Source organism: Elephantulus edwardii, unplaced genomic scaffold (assembly GCF_000299155.1).
Source record: "Elephantulus edwardii isolate Elephantulus edwardi_28Jun2011 unplaced genomic scaffold, EleEdw1.0 scaffold00294, whole genome shotgun sequence".
NCBI classification, from domain to species: domain Eukaryota; kingdom Metazoa; phylum Chordata; class Mammalia; order Macroscelidea; family Macroscelididae; genus Elephantulus; species Elephantulus edwardii.
The window spans coordinates 2209136-2227938 of NW_006400044.1; the positions used below are offsets into that span (position 1 = coordinate 2209136).

Consider the following 18803-nt stretch of genomic DNA (forward strand, 5'->3'; position numbering starts at 1 on the left):
CTACTAGAATACAATCTTGGATTCGCATGATTTTATAGTTTTACTTTTGTAATTGTGAATAGTTTTGATATTTTCCAAAACAATTCAATCAGCCTGTAGTGCCTATTCACTTTTAATATTTAAAAGCTGAAACTAAGCTTGATGAAAAATGCTATGACAAGACAATGAATGTCACGCTGATGTGCTGATAGTTTTGACAAACGAGGAGATTTATATTACCTTTTTAAAGAAATTTTCAGAATAAAATTGATTAGGAATTTTAAGAAACATAACACCTAAGAAAGAAAAAGAATAGGCATTACAAGTCAATATCTGGAGAGCTAGTGTATATATTTATAAAGGAATACTATGCAGGTGGCTGAGAAATAGTCATAGTAACTTGAGAACTGTCTTCAATTACAGTAATATGAATATCATTTACTGAACAAGCTCCAGCTGTCCATGACTTTCTGGCCTCTGGTCATATTGGGACAGAAAAGGCGTCATCGAACACTGTCAACTACTATGGATAAAATATACCACTGTCAGTATTAATAAAGGGGAAATTAACTCTATTTATTAAGCTGACAAACAAAACCCAGAGTGGTAAGAAGCTGTGCTGCAAAACCAGGGGTTTAAATCCATCAGCTGCTCTGAGGGAGAAAAATGGGCAATTTCCTCCTGTGGGATTTACTACCTCTGAAAACCCACCAGAGAGGGTCAGCTATGGGTTGGTTCTGAGTTAATGGTACTTCACAACTACCACAACATCAACAACAACAACAGCAACAATATCTCTTTTCCTCATAATTGCAAGGCAACAGCAATTTCTCACAGTACATACAGAGCCAAGTGAAAGGTACCCGAAGTATATGTGGAAGCAACTTGATTCCTTGCCTGCATGGTTCTCTGTCTCCTCCCACACAACTGAAATTTATTTCAATGCTTCATATTTTCTGTGTCACTATGCTTAGTTTCTTTCCTCAGTATCCAATGAATTTAATGATACACAATTTCCTAAGCTAATTTTTTGCATCATTTAAATATTTGCCCCATGGAGAAATGTTTGCAAATAAGATAATATTAGCAAAACTAAAGATTTTCTTGGAATATATATATATATAGTCAACATTCCATGTGAGAAATAATCGTTGGATACAGAGCAAACTTATGAGTTGGTTTATGAAATCTCCTTCAAGCTGACCCAGAATGGTGTTAGGAAAATGAAAATGACAAGGTAGCTTCACTGCTACATAAATAAATACACAGAGAAAGTAACTTATCCTCTCAAGAAAATGAAAACTGTAAGAGTTCTATTAATGCCTGAAAGCCTTATGGTTTTGCTCCTTTTATTTTCTCCCCCTAGATTCTTTATGATAAAATGAAATTTGTTTTCTATTAAATCATTTTACTAGTTATTAGACAGAACTCCTAATTGACTTTAGAGCTTGAGTTTCCCCTTGGAGCAAAGGTAGACACTAAATAGAGGCTGTATTCCCTCCAACTCCAGTGAGAATACGTTATGGTTCTCAGCAACTAATGCAGCTGGCTGCCAGCAAAATATTTCTGGTAAATGCTATCTATGCTCACTCAATTAAAGCAGATATTTATTGAGCGTCACTTTGCATAAGGCAGAAGTGTTGCGGTAATGTAGGAATGCAGTCATCACCCCTTCACTCAACATATCCACCAACCTTTTTGCTTTTTTCATTCAGGTCTTTACATTCAGAGAATTCATTACCGTGATAGTGTTTTCACTGGTCCATGTTGAACATTTTAAGACATGCTAGTCACTCTTAATATTTTACTGGATAGACTAGATGATATTAAATATAAAAAAGATCCGGCATGAATCTATAAAGACAAGGTAATGGTGGGCATAGTTCAATGGGGACACATTTTATAAGACATAATGGGAATGAGAGCATGAAACAAAATGTGAGTGAAGGAGAGTGTGAAACACAATGCATGCAAACTTCTTAAGCAAACCAATATAAAATAATTTAAAAAACAAAACACCACAAAGGCTCCTTATCTTCTATAACATACTTTCTAAAACAGAACTTCAAAATAATGAAAAATATTCTTAGGGAAACTTGAGTAGCATGGATCTAGTATATAAGAATTTATAAATGAGCCTAAAATGCAAAAATTTATGTTTTCACAATTTATATGTTTTTTATGAATGAATGTTGCATTATACACCCCCTTTGAGAAATCCTAAATATAAAGTACCAACATCAGATGTAAAAATAAACTATTAATATGCATGCAATGTGCATTCAGTTTATGTCTATCATGCATTTAAAAAAAAAAGTTGGATGTTGGATTAGGCTAAATAATGAGACTTATTGTAGTCTTCTGAAACATACCTTACATCACTTGATGAAAATTCATTGAACAAGTACGAAGATAGTAACTTCAGATTTCAGTTCCAGTTACCTTTTGTTGTTACATTCTTTGGGGATCTCTAATATTAAATTCATCCCAGTTTAGTCTACTTTGTAAGCAATTTTATTGAAAATGTCAGCTATAGCGGTATCAACAGGGACACATAACAAAAAAAATCAATATTTTCATAAGTCTTGGGATTCAACAAATTTAATTTGTTCTAGCTATTAGAGCTTGTACACTGTTGGTTGTTGTTTTTTGCTTTTGAGGGGGATTTTTTTAATAAAGTAGTAAATATTTCCCAATAAAATTTCAGGTAACTACGTCTCACTGCTTATGCTGAATGTTAAAATTCAATACAACATTGGGCATCGAGACAAAGTTCCTGAACACACGGTAGACACTTCTCTCTTATCTTTCAAGGGAGCTATCTGCAGCAAATTACTCTGTCATTCTGGGTAACATGGAAAAGATACCATGGCTCAAAGACAGGGCAAAAGAGAAAGACAAATTATCAAGATTTTCTTTTTAATACAGGTTAAATGGTGAAAATACTCTTATCACTGAAGAAAAAACATTATTGTGATCAAATTCTATAAAAGGAAGGAATGTAGAAGTTGAAAATAAGAACTGTAGAGCCTGGAATTGTCTAACCCCGGTTACCCAAAAGTTCTCTTTGTTTTTAAATGCCACTTATTAATTCTGGTCATTCTCTAAGAAGTTGTTGTTGCCTGTGACTTATATTGACCCTGTGTACAACAGCCTTAAACCCTGCTCTATCCTGTGCCAATCTCATTGTCTCTAACACACCTACCCCCATTACCCCAGTCACTGAATCAATTTATCTCATCGATGGCCTTTCAATCCCCTGCGCTGTCCCTCCACCCTGCCAAGCATGACATCCCTCTCCAAGAACCAGTCCCTCCTTGCAACCGGTCCAAACTATGTCAGAAGAAGCTTCAGAATCCTTGTGAAGAAGATGTATAACAAAATTTGGATCAATGGCTCTATAGTAAATAATACAAGATAGAATAGTAGAAATCTCCAAAAGGACCAACTTTTTCTCCACATGCCCATTTCTGGAAGACATTTCTTTTTCAACAGATTCTAGATTGGAAAAAGTTGATCCAAGAAAATGTATAATGTCTCAAATATCATTAATATCATATGTGAGTATAATCTTGCTGAAGATTGTTTTAAAATAACTGAAAAAGTACATTGACAGTACTTCTATAAATTCAAGTTGAATCTAGAAGAGATTGTGGAATGAGGAATTATCATTACTGATGTCGGATGGATCTTGGCTGAGAGCAGAGAATATCAGAAAGATACTTGTTTGCACTTTAAAGACTATACAAAGCTATTTGAGTAGATCAGAACAAATTTTGGCTAAGACTGAGAAGAATGGGAATCTCATAACTCTTAATTATGCTTATATGAAACCTATACATAGACCAAGAAGCAGTTGTGTGAACAAAACAAGGGAACACTTAATGTTTTGAAATCAAGAAAGGTATGTGTCAAGATTGAACATATGCTCAGTAAATCATTTGAGAAGCTGAACGACATGAGAATATACATGGTACAGATGACACAACCTTGTTTGTAGAACATGAAGAAGACTTTAAGCACTTAAGAATATAGAAAAACTACAGTCTTATTGAATTGCAACTCAATATCAACAAAACAAAAACTTCACCACTTGACCAATAGATAACATCACAAGGGAAATAAAAAGTTGATTTTGCCAATAATTTCATTTTATTTGGACTCACAATCAACACTCAAGATAATAGTTTAAGAAATCAAAAGACATGTTGCATTGGGAAAACCTATTTCTTTTTAAAGATTAATGATTAATGATTAATGGCCAAGCCATGGCATTTTCCATTGCTTTCCATACATAGGGAGCTCTGGTGGTCTAGTGGCAAGAATCTGTGATGCAATTGCAAAGTCACATAACTCAAATCTGCCAGCTACTCGGTGGAGGAAGGATGGGCAACCTTCTGTGTGATTTACTATCTCTGAAAGCTCACCGGAGATTTGGCTGTGAGTCAGTTCCAATTTGATGGCAAGCCCCAAACCATAAAGGACATAAAAGACAAACTGGGATCAAGTTTTGAAGGCCAAGTCTACAGTATTAAGAAACTGCCAAATACAACTAGAGATGCACAAGCTGCAGGGTATAAAATTGATGAACAGGACCTTCTAAAAATTAAATCCCTGTGAGCACCAATGTATTTGAATTTTGTAAATAAACTAGTATAAAAAAAACAGAAAAACCCAAAACCTAAACTTTTCCCAACAGTGTAAAAAGAAAAGCTGTTTACTGTCAAACATTTGACAATACCAGCTCAGACAAGAGTCTCATAACAAAAGCTTACCGAATACTCCTGGGCCTCCTCAAGAAAAAGACTGATAACACAATTACAAAATGGGCAAAAGACATGGAAAGAATTTTCACAGAGGAAGATATCTGAATGGCCAACAGACATATGAAGAAATGCTCCAAGTCACTGGCAGTAAGAGAGATACAAATCAAAACTACAGTGAGATACCATCTCACTCCAGTCGCAGTGGTGAAGTTTAACAGAGCAGCAAGTAAAAAATGTTGGAGAGGATGTGGTGAGATAGGAACTCTTATACATCGCTGGTGGGGTTATAAATTAGTACAAGCACTCCAGAAGGCAGTTTAGTGCGTCCTCAAAAAGTTGAACATAGAAATTCCATGTGACCCAGGTATTACATTGCTTGGAATATACCCCAAGAAAATGAGAACTGAGGCACACAAAGTCTTGTACATCGATGTTCATGGCAGCATTATTCACCATCACATGAACATGGAAACAGCCCAGATGTCCAACCAAAAACTAATGGATTGAGAAATTGTGGTACATTCATACAACGGAATAGTACGCAGCTTAAAGGAGCAATGATTTTGTAAATTACTACGCAACTCGGGAGGGACTGGTGAGAATTATGCTGAATGAACTAACTCAGTCCCATAAGGACAAATACTGTGTGAGGATCCAAGGGAGGGAGGGTGGAAGCTGACTGGTGATGATGTGTGGGTAGGGAATATTAATCATGGGTTCGCACGATCTGATAGGGTGAGGGAAATTGGAAGGATCTGGTATGAAGAACAATGTATTTGAACTTTGTACATAAGCTAGTAGAAAAATAACATAAAATAGAATATATATGAGTGATGGTATGAAACACAATTTAAGTGAAAGATTGTATAAAACACAATGTATATGAATAAAACATACTGTAAAGGTATTATCATATGAAAATCAATAAGAAATATTACAAAATCAACCCATGCATATGAAAGTTGGATAATAAATAAGGATGGAAGAACTACTGCCTTTAAATGATGGTGGTGGAGAAGAGTATTGGCTAGCTTAATAGATTGAAAAGAACAAATAGGTCTGTCTTGGAGAAAGTGTAAGAAAGGCGATCCTTATTTGCAACGATGGTGAAACTTTGTCTCACATACTCTGTGCGTAATATCGAGTGAGGCCAGTTCTTGGGAAAAGAGAGCATCATCACAGGGAAAATGCAAGTTCAGAGAAAGAGAGGAAGACACTCAAGAAGATAGATGGACACAGTGACTGTAACAACGGGCTCAAGCATTGGTGGAAGTGGTAAGAATGGAGCAGAACAGAGCATGGTTGAAACCTATTTTTGTAGGGTCCCTATGAGTTGTAATCAACTTGATGGCACCTAACAATAATATAAAATAACAACAAATAAAAAGGTGTTCTTCATTTTCTATTCTTAGGTAGTGTATGTATTATTATCACAGTATTATGGTAGGCTTTTTTTAAAAGCTACTCTTCTGTTTTCTGTACTGAAGAAGCAGGTCTACTGTTTGATACTGATCCAAAACAAGTATCAGTAGGTTAGATCCAATATTATTTCGCAATCTCTTCTGTAGCTTAGGATCTCTTTTTTCTTCCGCTTCCCTCTCTCACACACTCAATTTACACAATGTTAATTGTTAACACAATTGTTTTCATCAGACTACGGAACATAATGGCAGTTGGCAAACAAACGTTTATGAATAATTTAATGTAACTATTTCAAGCCCCCAAAGTCACACTCTTTTTTATTGTGTTTTTCCAAAGCTCTCAGTGTGCTAATTATGCTACATGGAAGAGTTCCTATCACTTCTCTTATTAGGGATTTTATGGTTTGCTTTACTGAAATACTTCTTCCTCTTTTTTATTATCTAGAACTTGGCTGCTTTCTTCCTCTAATACTTTGCTACCAAGACAGGAAATAAAGCAGATAATGTCCTATGGATCATAACAGGTTCATCTATTTGCATTAGTAAAAAGATCTGTGGTAAGAGCATAGGCCAAGCCGAGCACAACATGTCAGATGTGCTGACTGGTCCCCAGACAGCAGGCAACATGAAACAAAAAAAGGGAAGTTCAAGACCTCCCTGATGACAACAAGCTGCAGCAAACACTTCCCAGCTGAGTGACAAGAAGCCCATAATGGAAACATTACTCGTTTAGGAAGGCTCATATGAAATATTAATTTCCTGGATTGTCTGCATTTGCATAGTAATGATAAGTTCATCTTCTTGGCTTGCTCTGGCCTCAGTTAGCAATTCTATTGTCATACCTGCGATTTAGAGAAGGGAGGAAAAGAGGCTGTAAAAAATTTCCCTCTGGAAACAGCAACACTAATGGAGCTTATCACTCCCATCATTAATTTAATCAAAAACCTTGAGGCAGAGGGCTAGAGCAATCTGTTAAGAAAACATTTTCTAAAATGAGTGTGCTTCTCATTCTAATCAGGGCCTTACTTTTTTTTTTTTTTTTACTTTCTCTTTAAGACTTTCCCCCTCTATGTTCTCTTTCTACCTCCCTGTTCCCACTACTGATTAGATTTGCAAGTGCAAGCAGTATTTTTACTAAAGAATGTCTTCTTGAAAATTTACAATTGTACAACAAAAACCTCTACCCTAGCCTTCTTAACTGACTTTTTCCTTATAACATCTAAGTTAGTTAAGGCCCACTGTGCCAAAAGAATAACCTCTGTAACTCAATAAGGAAATACTCTAGAGAATTGAGTGTGACTTCATGATATTCATGCTAATTGGCTCTTCTCTTTAGTTAGTTGTACACGTATGGATGCCAGTGGGTAAATCAGTTGAATAAATATGCAGTTTAAATACACATGTGTAGTAGGTTTGTTATATTTTCCAGATAAAGAAAGTCGGGGAAAGGTAAGATGAGACCAATCAAATTCTCTAAAGAACAAAATAATTAAAAATAGAATCCCAAATATAACTATAAATACGCTATGAGTTGTTGTGGAGTCTACTCTGGTTCCTGACAATCTCTGTGTGTAGAGTAGAATTACTCCACCAAGCTTTCAAAACTATGACCTTCTGGAAACATTTCATCAGGCCAGTGTCACAAGGGACTTGTAGATAGAATTAGCCACTAACCTATCAGCTACTAGTCCAAAGTTTGTCCTCCCAGGGACAGCTATAGTTCATAGAACATGAAGATATCCAAATATTTCAGAATTTCCATTTGCTGATCTTTAAAAATGCAGGGCTAGCTTTACTATATGCATGCAAACAGGTGGTGTCTACAGTGACATTCCTTCCTACCCCCTCTCCTCAGCCCACCCCATTCTAATCTTAACTAATACAGACAAATCCCTTGGTAAGTCTCATTGGCATGATAACACTTCTATAGGAAAGGATTTCCTCTTCTGCTGAAGAGCATTTCCTAATATGAAAATCATGTGAGTGTCTTGTTAGGAATTTCTGTTTGGGTATTGGAGGAAATAAAAAGATCTTTGGTACATTTATGACATTAATGACAAAAGACTACCTAGAATGCATGAGTGTAATCTCTACTTGTGTTTCCAGCAACCTAATCCCTGTTTCTACACAAGGCAAGAAGTAAGTGGGTTTCAAGATACTTGTTCCATGCACTTATACTTCAAATATTTACATAAACAACACTACACAACAAAGAGGTTAAAGAATTACAAATTACAGTTTTCTGTCAAAAGGTTTATAAAATAAAATGTGATCTGAAAGACAGGAAGAAACATTTTTAAGATTTTCTTTCCCTCAAGATGTATCATGGGGGTGTTGCAACCTAGAAGACACAAATTTGACTAACAAGTTATAAGTACATGAGTCCAAAAATTATGGAAAAGTAAAAGAAAAGATTCTTTCATTGTTTTACAAACCCTCCCCCAGGTCCCCTCCACCATGCAGCCCTCGCTCTAGTCTCCTGTGATGACAGAAATACCCAGTTACATCTCTCTTTTAGACGGTTCTCTCCCTCCTCTGCTTCAGTGCAGTATACATTATTGAACCCATCTTACTCAGTGTCTCCCTAACCCCAAGGACAGTCCCATTCTACAACAGTGGCATCATGTAATATTTGTCCTTTTGTGACTGGGATATTTCACTCAGCATAATGTTCTCCAGAGTCAACCATTTTGAATAATATTGCATGAGTTCCTTGTTTTTTAATGCAGCATAGTATTCCATTGTGCGAATATACCACAGCTTCTCTAGCCATTCGTTTGCTGATGGCACAAAATCAATCTCCATAATAGTCTATGTGTTTCCTACTGCCAAAGGGGCCCTTTAGAGTAGTGAGAGAAGATCTTCACCCTGAAACCCACAGCGTCCCTTTTCAGCAGGAAGTAGCTAAGAGAATACGCCGTCCCCTTTTCCTTATGACTCAGGGTGAAGTCTCTCTCAGGGAGGAGTGGTAGGGAATGGCAAAGGATACACTGACAAAGAAGATTAATCAGAACTGGCTTTGACAAGCACTGTGGCATTTGGACAAGAACAAACTGGGAGGAGGGTAGAGAGAATAGTGCAACAATGAATGAGTGGAAGCCCAAAATCTCTGTAAATGTTTATGAAAATTAATAAAATATAATTATAGAAAAAAAAATATTTTCTTTCCCAATCAAACAAATATTTCCTCTGCCCCCCAAGAAACAAACAGGCCTTTATTGCATGGTCTGAGAAGGATGCCGAATTATCATGAGCAGAGAAGGTCAAAACAGCATGAGAGGAGTCAAGGACCATTTCTTTTTATACAGGTTTTAGGGACAAGTAGGTGGTCCAGAGGATCAACTAGAGGTCTAGATGGTATTTTACTCAGAATTTGGGGCGAGGGTCCTGTTAATTATCTTGGGTGTGGCTTTTGTGATCAGGCCCAGAGCCGTATGAGGATCCATTGCCTGGTCTGGTCTCTGGTCTGATCTCCTTAGACATTATCAGGATTCTTCAAGGAGTGATCAGGCATGGGGGCAACTGCAACATCCTTCGTCCATTTCAGATCTTAAAGAAATATAGTGATTAGCGGTGGAGTCAAACACATACATTTTGAGATTCTTTTTCTGATTTTCAGTCTTTAATATTTGACATGTTTGTAGACTGAAGAAGCTTAAAAGAATAACAGAAAATGAAGTTTTAAAAGATATATAGGGAGAAATAGGCTTTTAACATAAGACTTTAAAAAACAAATAATCTCAACCTGTTTCTTTAAGAAGTTCAGACTTATATTTGCAAATTCTTGGCCTATAAACATGTATGAAAGAGAAAGAAATACTTGTAAAGGAGAACACTGCAATGGTGTGGTTGAGTGGCAGGCTCAGCTAAAGAAAAGAAAATATTCTCCACTTTCTCTACTCTCTTCTAAATCTGAAGATATCAGCAACAATGAAATAAAATAAATTGTTACTTTGGATCCCTGGTGGTTCAGAAGTTAAATACTTGGCTGCTAACCAAAATGCCAATGGTTTAAACCTGTTAGCAACTCTAGAGGAAAAAGATGTGTCAGTTCCAGGGTCCATAAAGACTTCATTGAGAGCTCAATGGGACAGTGACTCTCTCCTTTAGCATTACTTTGAGTTGTGATCCACCTGTTGGTAACAAGTTTATTATTCTTTCTAAAATGAATCGACATGTATACATTTTTCCAAGAGAAAAAGTCTTAATGGGGGTAACTACTATACATTACTAATGATCAGTTTTCATAAATTAAGACTCTAAAAAAGAATTCCAGTAATAAGTGACACGCAAAATCTTGTTACCTTTTAGATGAGAGAAGAATTCTAAAGGACTCCCTCTTTTTCTCTCTCAGATGAAATTCTTATTAAATTTCATAGACTGTACGAACAAAAGACCTGAAGTCTTTCTTTAACTATCATCGTTTCACAAAGTTCATAATATTTCCAGGGGCATGTTGTTTAGGAAGTGAATTACACTCCTACTTCCAAAAACATAAGATAGGACTGTTTAAAAGAGTGATGGCAACATGGTGATGACTTAGTCTGACTTCCACTAACTCCACAAAGGCCAAGTGTTCCCATCAATGACATCCACAACTCAAATCAATTCCCATGAGGTCAGACATGGCCACAAAACTCTTATACCTATTTATACTAATTCCAATGTCAATTCCACTGTTTTGCTGAGTCCAAAATATGTTGCAATAGTTCCAAATAACACAGAACCATTTTCATGATTATGCAGTTTATTAGGGAAGATAACAGGATATGATTCTGATTGGCAGTAGGATACAATCACATAGTCAGGACAGTTTCTAAAGTATGTTGGCAGGCCCCTCAGCCCTCAGCCTCAGGACTTTAGGCCAGTGTTGTTGTATGTCATGGAGTCAGAATTAATACATAGCTGACCCTTCAGTGAGTTTTTAGAGCCTGTTAATTGCACGAGAATATTGTCCATCCTTTTCCCTCATAGCAGTTGGTGGATTCAAGCCATATACCTTCGGGATTGTAGCTCAGATTCTTACCGTTGGGACTGATAATTATGATATCTAGCCCTCAGTGCTCCAACAAGCTTGGTGAAAGACTCTTAGATCTGGTTTCCACAGGAAAGTAGTCCTGAAGTCAGCTGTCTCACATTGGGTCTCTGGCTCTCCCCTGCACTTGCTGCTCTCCATAGGACTGGCTAGTGCAAGAATTTCTGGCCCCAAATGCATGTCCACTCTGCATTCTCTGCTTCTTCTTTGTTGGTTATGATATTCTCAAATTCTGCTGCTAACCCCACTCAATTTAATGGCAAGACTAGACAATTTCCTTGAGAATAGACTAACACTCCTATATCCATGGCCCCGTCCATCTGTGTTGCAAAATCAATTAATGAATAGGAAAGCCATTTTGAACAATCAACTCTTGGCACTATAAGAATAGTTACATATACTTTTGAAAAAAATAGTATAAATAAATAAATAACAAACAACTAAATCCATTGAAAAATATTTTTAGTAGTTATTTGTGTAAATATAATTTCAAAATTTAAGCTTGAGATCATAGATAAAGCTTTACTCAGCATTCCATTTTGACTATACCAAAAACTCTCTTTGGTAAACAAAATGTTTTTGCAGTGTCTTCATCTTGTAATATTATGTTAGTTCTAAAATGTTTTGAATCATTCTGATATTTCTATTCCTAACTATAAATGCTTCTTTTATGGTTCCTCATGTTTAGTATATGGGCACTCTGGTGGCCTAGTGGCAAGAAGGTGCAGTACAATCCCTAAGGCAAGCAGTTCAATTTCAACAGCTGCTCCAAGGAAGAAGGTAGGCAATCTCCCCGTGTGTGGTTTAATACCTCTGAAAGCTCTCTAGAGGGTCGGCTATGGGATGGATCCAACTTGATGGCACACAATAAAAACAACATTTTAGTATAATCTTTAAAATATCTATTTAAACTCTAAAAGAACTTAAACCCTCACCATTCTTTTCTTCTGTAAGATTATTTCTCAGTAATTTTCACATTTAACATTAAGTTTTCTGAAACCTCACAAATCATATTTTTCATATAATGGTTTTGTTGTTGTTGTGGAGGAGCATTCTTTTCTTCATGCTGTCAAAATTACCAAATTTAACCGGAAGTATAATTTTCAAATCTAGGTACAAAATGTCAACTGTACAGAAGTCCAGTCATCCTGTTTGTGTGCTTGTTGTTGTTGTTGTGTATCATCAAGTCAAAGCCATGACATAGATGACTCTCCAGCAGATTTTCTGAGGCATTAAATTTCAGGGGAGGAAATGGTTCATCTTTCTCCTCCAGGGCAGCTAGTGGATTCAAATCACATACTTTTGTGTTGGCAATGCAGTTAGTTACCACTAAGCCACCAGAGCTCCCTTAAACTATCCTAGAGCAGGGCATAATACTTCTATAAATGCAATTAAGATTATTTTGGGTGATTGGCAACTATTTTGTTTTAGTGCCACCTACTTAACTTGTACTTAATTAAAGCCTTCCAGATCTTTTTCATACGAACTACCATTGCCAGATTGTTTGCTGAAAATGTTGCAATTAACTCTCAGGCTATCATCTACATATCTGTATATATGCCCTTTTCCCTTCAAATGGTGATTCCATTTCCTATTTAAATAAGATTTTGCCATCACTCAGAAACACAGAGAGGGCTTTAATGGATGAATGACATTGACAGGAGTGACTTTTGTGGAGTCACAATAAGCAGAGTCCCTTTTCAGTAATCCTTCCTCACAAAGTTCAGTAAGTTCAGTCCGCAACACAGAAAACATGACAGCTATATAGTGAGCAATGCTTTCATTTACAATATGCACCCCATTGTATGGTAATAGAGTTTCCCAGCAATGTCCTCAGGATATGAAGAGACAAACTTAAAACGACTCATAGTAAAAAAAAAAAAAAAAAAGGAGTTTCAGACACCAAAAGAACTAAGCTGACCACTTTTCTTTCTTTTTATTTTTTGTAAAGCTCTTTGTGATCTTCTTAAACCCATCTATTCAGAGTAAAGGTCAAGTGGGCAAACCTAGCAATTCTATTTTCCCACAAAGCTGCTACAGTTTTCTGTCTCCTGACAGCCCCATTGCCAGGAGTCTATTATCTGCCATTCTACTTTCAGCACCACCCAGATCTTTAACTACAAACCCCCTAAACAGTTTCTTTCTTTCATGAGTTGACTTTCAGCTTCTTGTAATGGCTTCATGTTAGACATCTAAAAAGCTTTCTCTCTTTGCTCTGTTTGTTTAAGGAGGGCAATTTGAGAAAGCAAGACCCACCCTAAACAAGCTTTTATGCACTCCCTAGACCAAATGTAAGTAAAATCGCTAATTACAGCCTCTCTTAGTTCAGTAGGTGGCACTTTAAAGGTAGCATTCAGATGACATGTCTGAAACTGTTTCTAAAGATTATTTTAAGCAATTGAGGTCTAGTTGAAATAGCACTTTGATTTTCCACTTTAAGTAACATTTATTCTAGTTTTTTTAAAAATGGATAAACTAGAGGTTATTCCTTAATCATTAAGACACAGATTGTGCCCATTTATAGTGATAAAATTTTACTTTGCCCTATCTACTTGGAATGGTAGCTTCTTTCTCATTCAGGACTTAATCCAGATTAAGAAATCAAACAAAAGGAAGTAAAATCTAGTTGTGAGATGACAGTTATTTGGCAGATCAGAAAAATCAAATCCTCCCACTTTCAAAGTTAAATGGAGAAAAAAGAGAAAGAAAAAAGTTTCTCCCTGGCAGGCTCAAAGCTTTCTCTTTCAAGATGTTTGTAGATTGACATGAGTAAGTATGCCAAAAAAGCAGTGTTCTCAACAGTACAGGCAACATATCAAACTCCAGGTCAAGTTAGCTGTCTTCTTACATTTCAATTTATAGTTCCTCCTCATTTTTTGACTGGAAATTCCTGACACACAGGCACACAATTTATCACACACATACCCTCCTGGGGAGAGAAAGCAGGTGTGGTTAACTTAATGAAGAGCTGATGACAAAATGCTCATACATGTGTATCAGGGCTTTTTTTCTGGCTATTATTTACTTATTTAAATTTATGTTGTAACAGATATTTTAAAATAATATACAGAAGTGCTGGGTTACAAAAACAAACAAAAAGTAGAGTTACTGAATAGACAATAAACTTACGGTGGAGGAGTTGGAAGTGACCCTCCATTGCCTTTTCAAGGCTGTAAATCAAATGGAAGGAAACTTCCCATCATTCTCCCTTGCTTCCACCCTCGGTTAGCAGCATTCCATAGACTACACCCCCTGAACTTTCGGAAGAGATAATACATGCATTAAAAGCACAGACTTGAGGACCAAGTGCTGGATGTTTAGATAAGTTTTCCTCTTTGTTTTTGCCCAAGAATATTACTTTACTGTACCATCATGGCTCCCCCCCCTTTTTTATAAGATATAATCAAAGAAAACATTTGTTTGAATCACTAGGTAGCACTTAATTTTAAAGAAAATATATTCCAAAAGCATAGATATTACATATGTCCTTGTATTTCTATAAGATTCCCAGCTTTGGGTCATTGCCTATGAAGTATCAGTCTTCTAAAATGAGGCTATCCCAAGATTATACAGAACAGAGCCCAGCAAATGAAAGAGAATAAGGGGAGCTGAGGTGGGAGCATATTGCTTATTGCTATTCTGGTGGTAACCAGCAGGAAAATGCTGTATGTTTCTTAATATGGCTAAAAGGATTCCAAAATGTGATCTCAGTGTACTCCTGTTGTTGGTAGGTGCTGTTGAATACGACTCATAGCGATCTGAGCTCTGTTCTATCTTATGTCGTCCTCACAATCTCTGACACAGTCAGTCCCTTGCTAAGGATCACTCCACCTGGTTGTGCATCTTTCTTCCTTTGCCATTCCTTCACCTTTCCAAGCATGATGTCGCTCTACAATAAATAGGCCCTGCTAGCAACATGCCCAGGAGTAGCGTCCAATTCCTAAACAACATGCCTCTAGAAACTCTATGACCTTTGATAAATGACAAGTTATGGAAAGGCCTCAGGCCTTTTATTCATAGGGTTGCTATCAGTTGTGCTCAACATGATGGCAGTCAACAACAACAACAACAACAACAACATGCCCCAAATGTCATTATTATGTCACCCCTCCTCAACCATTTACCTTTCATTCTCCATACAGATAGATCTATTTGTGGATTGTAGAAAGAAGCGTTACTTCATACGTCTCTGTTTTTTTCCTGTGAGTTTAAACTATTTGCTACTGACTTTGTTCACGATAGCCTAATGTGTATCAGAATGGGGTTTTCAATGACTGATACTTGTAAAAATAAATTGCCCATTCCTTCTTTCCTGTGATGATGCTAGATGGATCTGAACTTCCAATCTTTCTTTAGCACTCAGGAATTTACTTCACTCAGGGATTCCATTTAAATTGACATCTACTTACAATATCCTTGATCCTGGGTTGTTATTGTTGTTATACACTATCCAGTCAAGTAAGATTCACAGCAACCTTATGAACTACATATTTGAACCCTCTCTATTCTGTGTCATACTCATCATTTCCGACACAGGTGCACCCATTGCTGTACTCAATGTGTCAATCTACCTTGTTAAGGGTCCTTGTCTCTTTCACCGCCTTTCCACCTTTCCAACCATGATGTCTCTTTCCAAGAAATAACCACTTTTAGCAACTTGTCCAAAATAAAAGAGATGAAGCTTTGGCATCCCTCCCTCCAAGGCACATTCCAGCTGTGCTTTTTAAAGACATATCGGTTTGTTCTTTTGGCAGTCCAAGGGATATTCAGTGCTCTCCTCCAGAACTATACCTGAAAGGCATCATTTCTCCTGTCATCCTTATTCACTGTCCAGCACTCAGATGCATAGCAATTGATTGAGCCTGGGTAGTGCAAGCCATCTGAAATCAATTCTAGCCTATAGGTTTGTAATTCAAACACAAGCAGGAACTCTATGAAGGAAAGGCCTGGTGAGCTGCTTCCATAAAGATTACAGTCATAAAAATTTTACGGAACAGTTCTACTGTATAACACATAGAATCGCCAATGGGAGAGAGCAGAAGGGGGAAAGTTCAATGGCATCTAATAACATCCAAAATGGCTTCACTTCTCACCTCCAAATGCTTTCTATTGTGTGACTAGTTAACTCTTACTCAACCTTCTTGACTTGGCAAAGCCCAGTGCTGCAGTCTTGTTCCTCTTGTCTATGGTTATGCAGCATTCCTTCCTTGTTCGTTTAACACTCTCCAGTAAAGGTAAAAAGCAGAGGAGTTTTTTGGTTCTGCTTTCCCCAAATGCATTCAAGGAACACATGCCTCAGAATCCGATATCTGTGTCTCAATGTGAGCTTACTAAAAATGTTTGGCAAGAGGATCATGAAATACATTTTTAATTAAATAACCTCCCCAGGTAATAACTATGCACAACAGCTTCAGAACCAAACAGGGAGAGATGTAGGGTAGAAACAAAAATGGAAACTGATTTCCCTATTTGAAAATATGAAGAGAATAAGAGGTAAAAATCTAAAACAAATCTAATGCTATTTTAAAGTGGAAGATAGCCTTTCCATGGAACACCATTGTAAAGGTATAATTCTCTTGATGGTCTTCTTCCTCCTTCTCAAATATAGTAAAAGGGAAGTATGGCCTATATATGTCAGTTCTCTTAAATGATTTTTTTGAAAACTCATTCTGATTTGCTCTTCAAAAAAAGAGAATAATAACTCCTTGAGAGATGGGGGTGTGTGAATATATACATATATATATGAATATTGAAAAGAAATACTTTTAAATGAGACATTTTAATCAACCCCAATTTAGTAGAAAATGCTGAAATGCACGAGACTTAAGATACTTGTGACCTACAGTTTTTTAGTGATAATAATGAGGATAAATGACTCTACATTCTCCAGTCTAGAAAGCACTTGCCATTGGCTTGGTTTCTGAACAACTTAGTTCCTCACTTCTCAACATCCCACATCAAGTAATAATGATGTCAAGAACCAGAACAGAAGACCAAAGAAAGCTAATGAGAGAGATGTACTTGGAAATGAATACAAATGATGTTATGCAGCTCTGGAGACATTTCTTAAAAAGATGCAGTGAAGGTAGTTTAGAAATTGGAATGACCCTTAAGCATAGCTTTGCAATCAGCAGTCAGGTTTCCTGAACAATTTGGGTACTGATTCTTAGATTTTAATTAGTAATGATGCTACCCTAAAAAAAAAGATTCCCTTCAATTTCTTGTAGACTCCGGGCCATTTGCTCTCATTATGAAAGTCAGCTTCCATCGTCCCTGCAGTATCATTGATCTTAGCACAGTCGCTAATGCCAACAATCACCTAATTATTTCTGTGTCACATGGAGAATAAAAATAAGTTCAGTTGTAAAAACGTAAGCCTTCTTTTATTTTTAAAGAGTCCTGAGGTTTTTCAGGAGGGGGAAAAAGATGATAACCATATATGTATTTTTTAAAATTGTTAAACTGTCTCTTTATGCATGTAGGTACAGGTATAACACTGGTTTTGGCATTTTTCCTACATGAAGAAAGTCAGTGCTTTTAAAGCAATAAGCGACTGACTACTTATAAAGAGCATGCTGTAATAGTTCACCTCCAGCCTTTTTGGAAAAGCAGATTTCACAGTAGTTGGTCAGAACCTTGTTTTAGATAGGGATAGGTCAAAAACACTCAGAAGTTTCTAGAACCAATTAAATATCTCTGATTTACAGATTTAATAAAGAAACACTGTCTTCTGACCTGAAAATGTCAATGAGAACAAACATCAATAAAAGGGAAATGTTTTTACAGAAAACACAGAGAGTTCAAGCACAGGATTTTTAGTGTGATTCTTTGATGCAGCAATTTATCAGTGAAACAATATGGTGAGTCACCACAACCCATCAAAAAAGCAAATAATCTCTCTTCTACAGACTTGAGTTGATATTACTTAAAATTTTACAAAAAGCTAAGTTAGAAGCTACACTACATAGCACTGATAATCTTAATCAGTCATTTAAATCCCCCAGAAACCTAAAAAAAATGAAAGAAAGAAAAAAAAGAAACCTAAATCATTATTAGGTGGTAACAGATTCCTCTGGTTTGTTCCTGCCGTATTGACAGGCACTTGGTGGACAGATGAAGATTGATGAGTTTCTATTCTAACATTTCTGTCTATTTCCTCAAAGAAATACCTTGCCAAATATTTGATAGCTTAAGTGACATAAAATGATGCAAATGATTCGAGATATTTTAGAATATTTTCATGTTAATTTTTTTTTAAAGTGTAAATTCTTTAAAAATGAAAAATCTGTGGAAGAAGAACCAAATGATAATGTGCTAATATACTCATTCATACTGGTTATGAGAGGTTTCAGGGTATTTTCTTCTTCCATATTATCTTTTATAAAGATTTGCTTAATATTTGAGCATTATGAATATTTTCAAATATAAAAGAGGGAAAAAATTTAAAAATGTTTTTACAATTGTGCAAACACAAGGGTATTCACTGCTTAGAATTTACTAGCAACACTCTACTATACTTTTCTTATCACACAGCTACACATTTCTATTATCAGCTTCCCCCCCACCTGTCCAATTAAACTAAATAATTACAGATGCCAGGAT

The 18803-nt window shown here is 36.3% G+C and overlaps 1 protein-coding gene across 2 annotated transcripts in view; it reads right to left on the reverse strand.

The window, feature by feature from the left end:
• The window catches only part of UNC5C (unc-5 homolog C (C. elegans)), a 619049-nt gene that overhangs the window by 436827 nt on the left and 163419 nt on the right, over positions 1-18803 (reverse strand). The gene's annotated exons all lie outside the window — the stretch shown is intronic.